Consider the following 16,601-nt stretch of genomic DNA (forward strand, 5'->3'; position numbering starts at 1 on the left):
GCGAATCACTTGTCATTTCAATTGTTAGAATAAGAATGCAGGTACACACCGTTTTCTTTAGTTTATCTTGGATTGCTTTAATATATGAGAAAAACGATTTTGACTTAGTCATACAAAAAAATTAATTTCACTTAGTTTGCTGCATTTGTTTTGGCATCCATTGTCGCAGTAATTAAGTAAAATGTAAAAATTATTTGGGTATAATGTTTTTGTTTTTTTTAAATTGCAAAATCCAGTTGAACCAGCTTTTTTTTTTTTTTTGGAGATACTGGAATTTAAAACCTGTTTTAAAAGTGTAATTTTTCTTTCCTGTCTGTAAACCATAGCGGCAACCTCTCTTTTTACTTGTAAACAGTTTATCGTTAGAAAAAATAGCGGATCTGAGGTTTCTTACTTCTGCTAACAAGGTGAACAGGTTTTGATTTTTCTTTTCTTTATAACGAAATAATGTATTCAAGTTGACGCCAAACAGTTATAGTAACTTTAAAAATTATTAAATATTTATTTTGTAATTGTTTTAAAAATTAAAAAGTTTTTTAAATTTTGGCCACAAATTTGTTCAGAACCGAAAAACATAAGTTGTCTTTTGTTCAGTTATTAGTATCTGAAGATTAAGGAAGCGGTTTTCGAAGTAATCCCCCCAAAAACCAAAAAAGCTTAAAACTTGATCCTATTAAGTCATTCATCCTATCAACTGATGTTCGAGTAATTTGCAATCCTAAAATGTGTTTGTTAGTATTTCGCACTAATCAGTTGGTCTAATGGAAGGACCGTCAAAGTTGCGGTCCCTGGAGGAATCCATTTTGTATTCTAAATAAAGTAACCACAAAGAAAATAGTTTAAGAGACATTTTCAAGAAAATCTTATAAAAAAAATACGTCAGTAAAGTTGCACATGCGTTTGATGAATTTCGATTTAAACTTTAGTATCGGACCAAAAGAAACGAATTAGAATTTTCCGCAACGCCTCTTTTTCTCTTGCCTTGTTAACACTTAACAGATCAACACCAATTTCTTTGTTTTTCATTCAGGGGACCATCATGTATGAGTAGGTGTGTTTCTAGAGGATATTCAGTTACTAGGAGTAATAAGATAGTAAATACTAGGTAAAGATCGAAATAAAAACATTGAAAACATCTTTACCGTCTCCAGTGTGTTTACACTTTGGTTATCTATGATTTCTCTTTGATTATTTCGATATACAGCTGATGATAGCCAGCTATTTTCACACAGAGAATGGAAAACCAAGCCATCTCGAAGATGGAGCTGCAAGCATATTAACATATCTTATTTTCTAAGTGAATATAATGCATCTGTAAAGCATATTATGCAGCATCAATTAGTCCTTGTAAACAATTACTTGACAAAAAAAGGTATATATGTTCCTTTGTTCTTTACCGCTGGAAAGTTTGGCGCTAATATTACTAGTGGCGGGAATGATAACCCAACTGTGACAGTCTCACACAACAAGGTCATTGGTAATATTGTTTGTTGTAACTAAATTCAAAGATGTGCATTATTTGAAATGGATTCATGGAAATATGAAATTGGATGGACATGCAAATTATTATCCTTTTCTCTTCAAATTAGCTGCTTTATTTATTTTTTTTTCGATTAACATTACCCTGTAAATTGATTTACGTTAATTTATTATTATAAAAAGTAAATACATATTTTGAAATTTCCTTAGCTCAAAAAGTTTTGTATAATATGGGTGCATTTAAAAGATTTAGTGTGGTCTGATTAATTCTAAAAGAAGAAAATCACTGACCTTGATTCTAATTTAGATGCAACTAGGGCTATTTGCGCCAGAGAAAACTAGAAATATTTTAAATATTAAGATGTTCTCTTTAACACTGCCAAGGCGACTCGGTTGGCTGTGAATGTCTAATGTAATTCCATTCACAGGATGTAATCCTTTGCATAGTGAATGGTGATACAGTATATTTATCAACTTAATCTATTTATGAAGATATAGTTGTCTGCTTAAAGTGTTGTTCTCATAATTTTGCTAAGCTGCCCATGGGTTCAAAATATTAGATTCAAGCATTTCAGCAAAGTATACAAACTAGTTCACTCGCCTTCCTATTCTATTTCCTTCATTAATTTTTCTACTTTTACTTTCAATAAATTAGAGAAAATTCATTTTACAGGGACTACTGAAAGCGCTAGGTTACACATTCTAATCAAGAAGAACTCTGCATTGTTATATTGATAACATTGTCTTTAAATCGTCCTTAGAATGTTAATGTCCAAATACCTACCAACTTGATTTTATTTTTTTAAAAAATCATCCTAGTTTAAACAGTTTTTGCAGATTTGGCAATATCGCTGAATCTTATCACTATTTTGATCATATTCTCTGAACCAACTAAAATAAAGGTTTACGCCGTATTGTATAAAAAAAATCGTTGATTTTTATCTAACGTTGCATACATATTTGTTGTGTCCCTGACACCGTTTTCAGTCTGATTATCTTCCACTGATGATGGGTGAAAGTGCGAATCCGCTCAGTGATACAATAAACTTGCATGCTAAGACGGATAAAAATCAGCTTTGTTTTACTAGTTACTATGCGTGATCGCCTATTCTTTTACAAATAATTACTCCATGCTTTCTGAAACAATGTGGGGAGAATAATTACTTTTGGGGACATATTGGGAAAGTTGAGAATTCGGTTTGTGTGACTGATATATCTGGTTTATAAAACGGAAAAAGTAGTCATCACTAGCTTACTTGATATCTGGATCTAGTACTCGTATCTACTTCAAATCCTTCCCATACAGTGTAATTAATTATTTTTGTCTTTAGTCTTAGCACGCATTTTTCCTTACATCTAACCGGTTGCGGACTCTCATTCATCTGTAGATGATTTACCAGTAGTAATAGACTTCTACTTTCACTTACCAAGCTTGTCGAGAAGGACGGTTCATTGCTCTAAGCCGTGGCCTAGAGCGCCAAATTAGAAGCGCCACGTCAAATGAAATAGAAAAATTTTTATTTTGTTTTTTTATGTTTTTTAGACAAAGCTTTAGGTTCGCCGATAGCGCAAATTCATCAGTGGTTGATGGTCTATCCTTTTTTTCAACACCCTACATGCATTCGTATCATTCGTTTAGGTTCAAGAAAATTTGTAAATTTAAAAGAATTACTACAATACTAAATAGTCATTTTAAAAATAGTTTTTACCTGTTTGCAGGTAGACCGGAACAAAGAAGAGGAAATCACAAAAATGACTGTCTGTGGAAAGCAGAAAATTAACTGAGAATTCAACTAAAAATGGTCACACACATCCGTTAGTTTCTTACATAACCAATTTAATGAGACAATTAGGCAAGAAATGGACATTGTAGGGAGGCCTTATCTCACTGGATTCACGCAACATCGTATTGCATGAAATAAAGACAGCACCGCTTGCTACAGGAAATCTCATGCTTAAATCTTTGTCCTTTTGGACTGAAAAAGTTCTAATTTGTTTAAGTTCCCGGCTGATTGGAAGTAAGAGTTAACAGTTAATTTTTTTGATATAAAAGGAAGTATTGCCTTTGGGCAAATTTTTTTTTTTTAGAAATTAAGGCTTCATCTGAATTAGTTTTAGGAAAAAACAAAAATCGCGGAGAACTGGCAAAGAATGCAGGAAATTAGCGATTCTGGTCAGAGCGTTTTCTTCATATTCAGAATTTTAGGAACTAATTGTATGTCTGCTAATGAGAAAATGAGCGTAGATATTATAAAATGACTCTTCGGAGCGTTAGAGGCATAGTCCTCCGGAAGTGCACTACAATTGATTTTCCTAAGAAAAGAAAGTGTTTCAAACTAAAGTTTTAGAACTTCTATGTGTGCAGTTCCAACCAAATAAGACTAAACTAAAAGAAAATCGTTGATCCATTTTTTAGAAATTAGCACAAGTTTAAAAAATCAATACATCAAAATGGCACCTTCTTTTTGAGTGATTTTAAACAAAGTGGGTACCCCCAATGAAATATCAAATTTGAAATTTATCGATTTTCAGTTTTCAAGAAACGCTGTCAGACACAACACTCACTCAGATCAATTTTGTAAAATTATTCTTTTGTTTTCAGGAGGTTCGCAAGACTGAAAATCAATTTATTTGTGAAGACGCTAATTTCAAGATTCCACCTGTTCGTCTTTCTCCTTACAACGGATGAGAACTGATACAAAATTAAGTACACATTAAATTTTTCTATCTCCTTTTACAGTTTTCTAGTAATTTAGTAAAGCATTCACGCAAAAAATTTGAAAATTTCAGCGCAAACCCTGTGCAAGTTCTCATCTGATAATTCTACTGTAAATCGTACATTAATAACATGAATGAAGAATAGGCTAAGAAAGTTAACTTGGAAAAAATAGGAACGCTAAATTTTTTTACCTCTTTGTAAAGGACGGAAATTCCAAATTTAACGAATATTGTTGATAAATTTTTACTGATCTGACCCATAAGAGTTGCAGGTCAATGAACTTCTGTGCAATGTTTGCTAAAAAACTAGGCATTTGAACCAGTTTCAAATTTTGAAAGCGTTCAAGAATACATATATATTTTTAATGGCTTAATATTAAGAAAAATAACCAAAGTGGTTTACAATTTGCCAAAAATTAAAACAATAATAATAATGCCATTTTTGTGGAGGTGTAAACATTGAGAAGGGTCAGTGAATGTTATGAAAGGAGAGGGAGAATCGCCGCTCTTATGAAGGACTCAAACCGTCCTGAGCACTTCAGTTAACTTTAACCATTGCTCGCAGTTGTACGACGATCTTTTTTGTTTTCGTTTTGTTTTGTTTACATTTTAGTTAACTACGTAATTCAAGAATTTTAATCAAATTTTCTTTGATTCAATACTTTTCCTTATTCTAAGATAGTTGTTTTAATTGCTCATTGCAGTTTTTACAACTTACATTTTATTTTTTTTTAAAAAAAAAGTGAAAGCGATATTACTGTGAGTGAATTTCTAACAAAACTGCAATATAAAATTATTATTTAACCAACAAAATTTGAGGTAATCTTTAAAATATAGTTACTTTGATTTTTATTTGTTTCACTTATCATTTACACAATGTTGTTGTTCCTTATGTAATTTTCTTATCACTAGTGGAAATGTGTAGAATAAAACTCAAGTTGATTTAAGTTTCATTAAGTAATTACATCTTTCTTGCTAACTCCAAGAACTGACATAAATGTGAAGAAGAATAAGCTAGAGCGATCTTGTGGCCTCAAAATCTATTCATTACTTGAAATTACGTTATAGAACTTTTGACATGATACTTGTCTATGAAATTTATGATTAATTGTTATGGATTAGTCTCTGCACTTTGTTTAAAATTAGAAGATTAATTTGCTACTATTCCAAATGAGTCATTAAACTTTTGTTTTGTCAATCATGTACACCTGATACTCCACATTTATTAACTGATTGATAATGAGTCATTGTTAGGCAAAACGCTTCCCAGGCCATATTTTGAAATTACATGCTCCTACTTTTTATTTGTTTGTTTATTTTAATTTTTCTGTTTAATATTATCTTTTTTTAATTTAAAAATTAAACTCATTAATGTATGTGCACATTGTGATAAGTGGAATACCAAGAAAGTTGACTTGGAAAAATATTGGAAGGCTAAATTTTTTTACCTCTTTGTAAAGGACGGAAATCGTACTATTGGGCCAGGACCTGGGTAAGATCGGGATACAGATGGGTGGAGCATGAACAGCCTGCCACAATGGAGCTCCCTGCTACCACCACTGCAATTAGAAATATATGTTTTAACTGATTTGTTTAAATTCCTTAAAAAATGATACCTTTTTAAGGATCTGCTATCCTTGTGGATCTGCAATTAACACATTAGTTCAATGACAGCTTCAAATAGGCTCTACAGAATGCTATTAGATAATAAAATCCAAGACCAAAGACGGGAATGGAATCCAGTATCACAAGATACGACAGTTTTGCGGATTCTCGTCTCCGACTGCTTGTGCACCTAGTTTAGTGAATTCTGATAGATTTCTTTCAAATTTCTACAGCGAAGTTCCCAGATTCTTGATTAATTTGTTGTCTTCTATTTAAAGAAAAAGATGTTTTTTGTTTTTTGCACATCTACTGGCAAGTCATTTGCGGCCCTGTCAATCATGTTTCTTATCTCATTCCCATAGCTGTGATGACACGTGCCACCCTACAGCTTCCAACACCTTGCTCAGAAGGTAGGGTGGAGCTTAGGTATGCAAAGTTGTAATCACACATCCTCTCTTATTTCATTAATCTATTCGGTATAATTATACGTATATTTTTATTTTATTTTAGGTAAAACAAAAAAATTTTCTTTCTGCTTTTCTGATCGTATATTGCTAATTGCTTTTATACTTTTAATAAAATTCTCTAAAAAGAACTTAAAACAAAAAATTGGGAAAGGGAATTGAGTTAATAAATACTGGTATAACTTTCACAAAGTTCTTCAGTACTAGGTGTAGTAATAAATTCCGTCAATGAGTTTTAAACGTCTTATATTGTCTAGTGAGAGAAACTACGTGACAATGTAGCTTCCGCCTACTCTCTTCCTTCTAGAACTTTCTTGGATTCAAAATACTTCCGACAGTTACAAAACTTCTATACCTACTAGCTGAGCATTGAAGGAGCAATTAAATAAATATCTTAACTGTCAGTCGTTGGTTAACTAATTTTGAATTGTGGTTAATTTAATATTCATAATTGGTAATATCAATTTGCAAAAAGGGCAGTGAACTGTTTAAATGCGCTCTAATTTTGCAAGTAGTTTTATGATATTTACCTTTAAATTTTCTTATATTTCGATTTATACATTTTTCTTTTTATTAATTTATTTTTATATTCTGAGTAGTGTGGAGATTTAACTAGAAATATTAACTATTGTTAGTTTTCGTGAGACCCTAAACAGAGTTTACCAGAGTATATATAGCTTTAATTTGAATAATTTTCTCAGGAAGTCATTTTTTGAGCGGATCTTATCTTATCCAATTTTATTTTTGAATGAAGAATTGAAATGGCACAAATCGAAACGAAGTATACATAAGTGGTTCAAATCCTCAGACAACAATGATTGGCTGGTAAAGAGCCCTATTACGTACACTTTTTAGAACTTAGCCGTTTCTGTTTTTGTAATAGTTAATATTTCATGGTCCCTACTTAAAATTTACCTAAATACTTCGGTGAAATACAAAAAAAAAAACTGTGAAAAGATGGCCATCTAAAATCGTTTATTTATGCCGAAAAATATCTATTTTTATTTAGTAACTTTTAATTTCTTTAAAAGTTGTTAATTTGTCAGAAAACAAAAATGTTTATTGAATGGATGTAATTGAATTTCCTTTCCTCTTAGGGTGAAGTAGACAAGACACTTAGTTCAGGATTCTTGGAGTTCCTGAGGATGTCACGTCCTTACATTAAGAACATCAGTTACACTACATCCTAGCGCTTACACTAACCACTTAAGGCCTACAAAGGTATTTCGTCCATTAGACCAGCAATGATTGTAATAAGAGAAATTCCTTGATGTGTTTCAAAAGATTAAACACTAGTGGCGGCTTTAAACATAATTAATTTTTTTTTTTTAAATATAAAAATGCTCGTCATTTTCTATAATCATACTTGCCAGCGTTCTATAGTTATTAGATATCTATTTTATTTTCATCGCAAAGGTAGTTATCCTTCACAATTTACAATATAAAGGATTTTTTGCCTCCGTCTGACTTTTAGAAAGAATATTACGATAAGCGGCAAAACTAAATATGTTACACCTCAATTTTACTTATGTAATGCTCTTTAAGTGTTAGTTAACTTTTTCTTCCATTGGAATAGCTAAAAGTTAAATTTTTAAAGTTCTTTTTGTTTTTATATCATCTGAAAGATTTTGAAAAGACTCAGAGATTATTTCCAATTAATTGGTTGGTTGTATTTTCGAATTCAATGAGAAAAAAGTGTTAAAACGCGCTGCCTTGACAGAGATAAAATCCATAAATTTAAATATTATCTTAGATTATTTTCTATTACTAAAGAACATGAGCATTTTGCAGTATATTGTTGATTGCAAGAACCCTGTTGTTAGCTGTTCTTGATCGGACGAGATATCCAGAGAAACTCCAAGAATCTACTTTGCGCTAAGGGAAAATAAAGTTAATTAAATTTCATTTGAAACATCTTTTACTGGGAAAACAGGTTAGTTCTTACAGTCTTAAGAAGTTGCTGATGAAGCAGAGGTTTCCTCTATATAAATACTGAATGCAACAATGCAATTTCAAAAAATTAAACGGTCCGAGTTGTGGATTACCATTAAGAATAATTGAACTGTAAGATTTTCAAAGAATAAAAAAATCATTTAAGAAATAAGGGAAACCTATTTAGTTAAACCTCTTTCAACAGCATGTTTGTTCTCATTTGAAGTATAAACGCAAAGTTTGAGTAAGAAAGTATAGAAAACTAAGAAATATCATTAACTACTATAAAACAAATAGTTCTAAGCTAGAATGGAGCAAGCACCAGACTTCTTTAGCAATCTGCTATTGTGAGCATATGAAGGAGAACTTTTGCTGAGAGACAATTCGTATGTTTTGGTAGATCGAATTTGACTAAAACCTTATTGTAAGGTATTCTGGTCAAATAGACTGCATTTCAAAAATCAGAAATTTCATATGATTTTTCTTTCTATATTTTATCATATTCTCTGCCTTCACAATTTTTATGAAATAGACTCGTGAATTTATTTACTATATTATTGTTATCAATGTCATTGCAATTACGGAGATTACTGTGTATGCCTTAAAATGACCTTAGAGAATTTCTCTTTGTGTTACTGTTGGTGAAATTATAGGGAATTATAGCGTAAAAGTGAAGGTGAATATTAATTTAATAAAATATCTTCATGCGGTTAACCAGAACCGGAAATAATCCCCGCTGGCGATTATCCATTACTTTATTTAATTGAATATTTTCTATTTTCGGGTAATTGAATTCACCGAAGCTGAGGGATTTACACTCAAAAGAGTATTGTTTCAACCCAATCTATTAAATACTAGAATAAGCCTAATATTATGTATATTACAACAGAAAGTGGCTCGAGTCTTGAGTTTGAATGGAGCTCCGACTGAACTAGCGTTTCCTCGAAATTGATTGATTTGGGTGCTGTGAAATAATTTATTCGCATAGTTCTGAGAAAATTTAAGCGTTGTGTAAATGATTCAATTTTCATTCTATTCTTCTCGTTTACTTTCGAGTTTCGATTGAACAAAATGGTTCAACTTTTTTTCACATCTTCAAGCCTCAATCATTCTAAGATGCTGGCGTTGGAGTTTAACCAAATTAAGCCACTGGGCGTTAGAAAATTTGTTTCACTTTTCTCTTTACTTCATATCTTCCACCAAATTCAAGAAACACCATCCATTAAAAACTCCGAGTTTATAGGAATATGTAAAATACAGCAACATAATGAAAAGTTTTAGAAAGAAAATTCACACCGGATTCAGAAATTTAATGTATAGATAAAAAGTTTGTTCTTGCAAAGTGTACAGCAAGGCCGCATCCCGGAAAAGATTTTGTTTTAATTAATTAAATGAGAAACACAATTAATAGTTCGGATCTTATATTATATTATTTATACAAAATAATTAATAAATGTTTGTATATTTAGGTATCAAATAATTGCAATACGAAGGACATGGGATAATGTATGTTCTTCCAACTGAATTTAATTGTTTTTATTTAATAATTTTGTAACATTTAAAGTGAACATGGGAATAAAATTTATTAAATTCCAAATGATTATGTATTTTTTGCCAGTATTTTAACAAACATAAATATTTATTACGTAATTTAGATAATTGTTAAGGGATGATTTGATAAAGATTAGATTGTGAGAGTAATTGTTGCTAGTGAGATGAGAAAATAAAAAAATTATTCTAGCAATAGACTAAAGTTGGTTTGTCTTTAATTATAGTTAATAATCACGATAGTTGACTCAATGATAGTTTCCACGGGCTAAACATTGCTGTATGCTCTTTTCTGTTTTCTAATGAACAAACTAAAGAATAAAATTTGAAGCAGATACTATTGAGGATTTGGTGAAGAAATAATAGTCTTCTTTGCAAAAAATCCTATCCTATCCTACGCTAGAAATCCCCAATCAGGAGTCTAAAAGTCATAGCAACAGCTTCCTGCTAAGAACCAAACAGCATTTCGATTGCAAGAGCAAACTAAAGTATGAAGAATGAATGCCTCATCTTTCATCTTCTTAATCTTGGAAATTTTAAATGATCGCAGTACTTGCTTTTTACAAAAGATAGATTTCTTTCGATTCTTCTTTTGATTAACAAAATACAACAAGCGATAAAATATCCTTGTATGGTTTGAATCAGACATTAAACAAAAATATTTGTTTTATTTTAACAAAAAACTTTTGTGCTATTCAATATTTGCCATTTTTATTATCATCTTCCGTTACTAAATAAAGTACCGTTTCGTATAAACTAGAAATTCTAGTTTATCCAATCTCGCCTTACTTCTGGTTAGCACAAGCCACTTACATCGTAAAAATGAACAAGTTGCTCTGATTGTTGTAATTTATTTGCATTTTGAAAACAATTGTTTAAACACTTCCAGCATCTCCGTCAGTCTAAATCAAAGGTAGTCAATACGCTCTCAATAATGTTTTGTAAAACTCAGTCAGTTGCATCTAGTATAAGAGAGCTTAGTTAAGAGTTGTTTTTTGGTTTGTAGAATCATATTCAACAATAGCAATTCCCACAAGGCAGAAAGATTAATCTACAAAAAAATAATAAAAGAAATCGAAAAAAGGGAATTCATTTTTAAGAATTAATAAATAATTTTTCTATGGCCATGACTTATGTCAAGATTGCGAAGTCCTTTATTGCCAAGCAAATTAAACAACTTGTTTCAATCTCATTGTTTTAATGACTTTCACAACCTTGAAGGTTTAAAAATTATTCTTATTGTCATTTATGTTTTTAATACTACAACGATTTGTTTAATATGAATACATTTTTCAGAATAAAGAATTAATCAAATGAATAAAAAACTTTTTTAAAGTTTAATATTTAAATTATTATTCGAGGATCATTAAATAATTACACAAGTGGTTCCAGTTTTATTGGTTAACTGTGCTTCCAACCAACTGTTTTTTTTTGTTTTTTTTATATATGATCCCGTTACTTTCAACCATTTCCTTATATCTCTAAAGCGGAAAAATGTTGATGTCAGCAGAAAATGATGTAAACAAATTTCACAGATTTTTTTGTTAGTTTCTTAATTGCTATTAAACTTGGGGGGAAAAAATCGAAGCACTGAGGTGCAGAACTTTCTACTTTAATTTTTACAATAATTATAAGCGTCTACTATTTACCCAGGCATTGGCCTGTGCGGTTGACATACTCCTTTGTTCTTGTAGAACATGCCTTTTTGTCACGATTTATAGATCTTACTTTGTTTCAACCTATTGCTATTCTACATAGTAATGACTATTGTTGCTGCGTCATTCGTTTAAGATATCAGAAAATTACATGTTTCAATCCGAAAATAATATTAACATCAGTTTGGAGAGCCAATAGAGAATTCTGTGTGCTATATGTATCTCCTCGCTTTCACATACATATTCGAAGCTACCTAACCTCGAAATAAATCCCCATACATAGATTTGAAGGATTAGTAAAAGTGCTAGCTATCCAAAAAATAGACAGATGCTTAATTTCACTTTGTATTTATTACATTTAATTCAAGTGTTAGGATACCCTAACTTCGTCATCTCATTTTCATCTATGATTTCATTTGTGGTGTAATTAGCTGCCTTTGGAATCTTTGTTCTAGTTTTTATGAAATTTAAAGTTATAGCTCTTATTAGCTGCACCTTAGTTGTGGTCCTTGTAAACTCGAAATCTTCCCGGGTGGATAAAGAGTAAAGACGCATTAGCTTGCATCTGAAATGGGGACTTTGATTTTCATTATCAAGTTAATTGCGCAATCCTTTAGGTCATTCATTGTTTTAAAACTGAATTTCAATTAATTTTAACAAGAATGGTTAAAACAGAATTTAAATTATTGCATTTATAAGTGTGAGAACATAATTTTGGAAATTCCCGCCTATTTTCATTATATACCGCCAGCCTTGACTATGATTGTGCCAGGTGATAATGGAATCCGTGAATTATATACCATCTGTTTCAGCGTCAACTCTGGCGTAACCTTTCTCTTGTTGTTTTGTTAACAATTTTTGTTACACAAAATTAATCATTTATTAAAATTTTTTGTTACAAACATGTATTAAAGTTTAATACTCAGCAATTTATCTGCATAGGTTAGTTAAGTATAAAGTTTTCCTTTGATGCGTATGTTTTTTTTAGAAATTTCAGAAATTTACTATCTAATAAGTTCTTCAGTGCTTAGTGATTCCAGAAGTGCTTCCGTTGATGAGAGTAGCAGTTTCTATTACATTTCAGCATCTACACGAGTGACAATTATTCCCCGTCCAGACGAAAAAAAGGCGCTTGCATAACCTAAGAATATGTTGCTAAAAATAGATATTACTTTGGCTGTGTAAGGAATAGTTAAGAATCAGAGTAAGCAAGACTTTGGCCAAGGTAAATTGAAGAACTAGTAAAACCTAAAGCACTTATTTTGATAATTAACTTGTTAAAGTTACTTATTGCTGACAGACACTGGTGTTTGATGTAAGAATTGCGCGTTCCCTTAACTGAAAGAATAAATGAAGGGTCTTGTTGTAAAAGGGTCGAAGTCCTCTTCAAGATTGATTAAGCTTTGAACTAGCCGAGCCTAAGCCCAATTATTGTGACCACTTGATGGTACAATGTTAGCCAGCCCACTATTGGTTTGTGTTACACGCTGAGGTCGGGCGTCTTCATATAGTTACGACATCTTCTACCATTGTCCGTTGGGGAATGATGGCTTGGAGTGTTGGGGGCGAGTGTGAATGAGAGAGAGAGAGAGAGAGAGAGAATTTGAAAGACAGAAAGAGAAGGAAAAAATTATTTTTAATATTCGGAGTTTAAAAGGAAAAGCGCGAAATAACTTTTTAGAGTTCCTGATTTCTCACCTCACAAACGGTCTCATCCATTTTCCATAATCTGGCAGCTAACTTAGTAACTTAGGAGCGTAACAAGTTACTAAAAAAACCCTGAACTATTGATTTCACAAATGTTTCCAATTTTTTTGATTGAAATACTTCTTGCTACGTGCAAAATAGCGTACTGCAATCACGGTTTTCAGTGTCATTTTTTGTGCTATACTGTCAAGCTATGGAGAGCATCTCTAAACTTGAAATTGCTGTCCTAATCGCTAGCAGTTGCTAGAAATAACTAAATAGCTAGTGGACTCGGTCTATCTCAAAATAATTTCATCCAAATCTGACCTAATTACCGAACTGTTGTGGTAATAGTTGTGGATTTAAACTGCATAAAATTACGAATCAATTATTCTAACGGAAACAATTCTTCATATATTAGCGGATATATTTCTTTCTCTCTATTTCTCCTTACTAGCATAACTTTTAGTAAATTCTTATTGCAGTAAGTTTTGCTGCAGTACAGTTTTTTGTTTTTTAAATTTAAATATTGAAAAATATTGATGGCTCTTACATGACATTCATGTGAACTTAACCAGTTTCATCAAATTTACTTCATGCAATATTTGTTGTAGTTGTAAAATGTCTAATAAAGTGAAAAATAAAAAGTGAAGAGCAATCGAATGTAGCGTGATTAAACCTAAAAAAACATTAACCCTTCTTAAAATCAACACTAAAAGTTTAATGTAGAATTTATGATCAGTAATTCTGTATACATTAGATCTCTTGTGCAAATTATCAGTTTATGATATGATAATTAAGATATGAGTGTATAGAGGTGGTGGCGGAGAAATTTTATTCACACCTGGTTGACTAAGTATGGAAAGGAAGTTAGATGTTGTGTTTTATGATTTAATTGCTAAAAATTTATTGACGAGACTGATAGTTGCAAATCGCTGGTAAAATATCTTCTTAATTATCAGAAAAGTGTAAAATTAAATTTCTTTGAGCTTTGTCAATTGTTGTTTGGGAATCAGGTTAAAAGAAAGTTTTGTGTGCACTTAATTTCCAATTTTGTACTTTTTCCTACTGCTTAAAAAGAAAAGTATTGTGATCGAGTGGATTTTAATGCCCAGATTATGTTAAAAGACTAAAAATCGCCAGGAGCATGAATTCGTATTCATACCATCGTCATATCCGATTCTAAGACTGGTCAAAAATCGTCAATAGAAAGTACCTGTTAGCTAAATGTTACTTCAAATAGGAAATTATTTTAAACTTATTTGTCGGCTGACTTTAGAATGACTGTGAATCACATTCTTGATCTATTATTTCCTCTGGAGGAAACTGACCATACCCTTCTAGCCTAAAAGACTGCAGGATAATAGTAACTGTAACATCAAACTCACTTCTTAAAAACGTGACTTTTTTTTTTAGGAATCAAAATGGGATTGTAAAAAGAAGTAGGAAATAATTTGCTTGGATGGTAAATGGCCTTCAGCGTCATAAACACTGAGATTTAGTAATACTCACCTGTTGGGAGGAAGATAAATTCCATTGGCCAATTGGGTTTTTACTCTTTTAGAGTACTCATTTAAGACTATTAAATCTAAATACCTGTGGTTGTATTAATGATCAGTAGAGAAGTTCTAAGCTGTGATTATTTTAGTTAATGACGGATATAGGGTTAACAGCACCGGACGCTGTTGATTTTTTTTTTTTGTTTTTAAATACAACTCCTTGTTATTTCAATAATGCCAGTGGACAACTGCAATGTAAAGTAAATTTAATGTTCTTTTAAAATACAAAATCCTTACATTTGTTTTCTAGGTGGATGCACTACTACTAACATCTAAGGACTGTGTTTTAGCTCAGATATACCTTCTTATTGCTGCAACACTCAGGGATTGATTCCTAACGGCTCTCAAATATTTACGATTTTAAAGTTTTTCACGCATTTTCGTGCTGAAGTTTTGAGTCGAAGTTCCTTTAGAGGCTTGATAGACCTGAAAAAAGGTGAAAATGTTTTTAAGCTTAAAAATGCATTTATTATTCTTCAACTTCAGTTCAATGCATGTTATTAAACTTTTTAAACTAGTGATTTTTAATAATTGGGGTGGGTGTTGGTTTAATAGTCATGAGCGTAGCTTTGTATGTGGGAAGTCCCCAGTTCGAATATCGCGTATGGCTACTTTAGGAAAAATTGTTTATAGGAAAATATGAACTTCCGCCCTCGTCCACGACACCTAATTAGTAGTTGGACGTTAAGCCCCGCCTGAAAAAGTAGGCGATTACTTTATTTTAATTTACTTTATACCATTTAATTTTTTCCTTTAAGTACGATTCTAGATGTTGTGCAAGATACCCAGTTATAGCTGCTATCATGTGGCAAAACCTTTTCTCGCTACATGTAATTCTAAATTTTGGTGGAATATGTGCAAGGTAAAGGGAGGAATGCCTAGAAAATAGAGCGGATGTTTTTGGTTAGTTATCTGTTGCTGTCTTTTCTGCTTATGTGTTCACGATGTATCCACTTTCTTTTACATCTTTTATTGTTGACCTTCCAAAACAGTACTGTGGATCTTCTTGAAGTTTTGTTGGTTTTGGATCTTCGTGTGAACTACCATTACGTTAAAATTTAGCAGCCTATTTTTCAACTTAAATGAAGATTTAGATTCATAAAAAAACTTTAATTAAATTTAAAGAAATTTCTGTTGACTATAAATCGCTAAGGATTGTATGATGGCATAATATTTCCAAAAGAAAACATCGACAATTCGTCAGACTAAGGTGAACCATTGATTTTGTTTAGTGTCTTATTGGGATATGTGAATCAGCATAACTAAAACAAAATTTCATTGGAATCAACGCCATTTATACTGTTTTGTTCTGCTGAATCCTCAAAATTTGTCCAGTTAATTTTTTTTTTTTTTTAAAGAAAAGTAATTCATCTAAAATTTATGGATTGTAAACATTGAAAACGTATATTTTTAAAAAATAAAATAGACGCAATAGTCACAGACCATGAAGGATACAGACGGGTTTTAAAATTGGAAAGCGTGTACTTCTGATGACGAAGGCACTATCCATAACAAACTATTATAGTTTACTCCCTTTATCATGAAAAAATATAATTTAGTTTTCACTGTAAAACAGAACATTTATACTATTTACTGTCTTCTAGTGCTAGTAAAAAGTTTTAGCGATTATGTCTGATACTGAAATTCAATTTTTACAATAAATATTCGAGTTAAGATCCAAGGGCGACGTAAATTCGTTGAAGAATAGTTTATTTTTGAGTGTAATTCAAAATCTTTCGCTGTCTTTCTTTCTTATATGTATATAATATAATTCAATTAATTAATTCATATAAATGTTTGCTCTCTGTGCAGAAAATCTGCGCCGAGAAATTAACTTAAACTTATCCAGCCTTCATTGGGATGACGTGATCCATACTGCTGGTGTAAGATGTGGTCTACCATGAGCTGTCCTATAATTAAATAAAAAGAAGTACTTGTTTTATTAGTTTGAAATA

General features: G+C 31.4%; 1 protein-coding gene across 7 annotated transcripts in view; it reads left to right on the plus strand.

Moving 5' to 3' along the window:
• The first annotated feature begins 4,725 nt into the window (after positions 1–4,725).
• LOC141455861 (alpha-tocopherol transfer protein-like) overlaps positions 4,726–16,601 on the plus strand; it is a 39,933-nt gene continuing 28,057 nt past the window's right edge. For 3 of the 7 annotated variants that reach the window (XM_074131308.1, XM_074131307.1, XM_074131303.1), the window contains exons 1-3: positions 12,189–12,343; positions 12,426–12,626; positions 14,897–15,082. The gene's annotated coding sequence lies outside the window, so the exon portion shown is untranslated. Of the gene's footprint in view, positions 5,017–12,188; positions 12,344–12,425; positions 12,627–14,896; positions 15,083–16,601 lie in introns of those variants that run through there. The other 4 variants (XM_074131304.1, XM_074131310.1, XM_074131311.1 and 1 more) reach the window with 2 other exon arrangements.

Source organism: Rhodnius prolixus, unplaced genomic scaffold (genome assembly GCF_049639745.1).
Source record: "Rhodnius prolixus isolate KJV_2025 unplaced genomic scaffold, Rpr scaffold_4, whole genome shotgun sequence".
NCBI classification, from domain to species: domain Eukaryota; kingdom Metazoa; phylum Arthropoda; class Insecta; order Hemiptera; family Reduviidae; genus Rhodnius; species Rhodnius prolixus.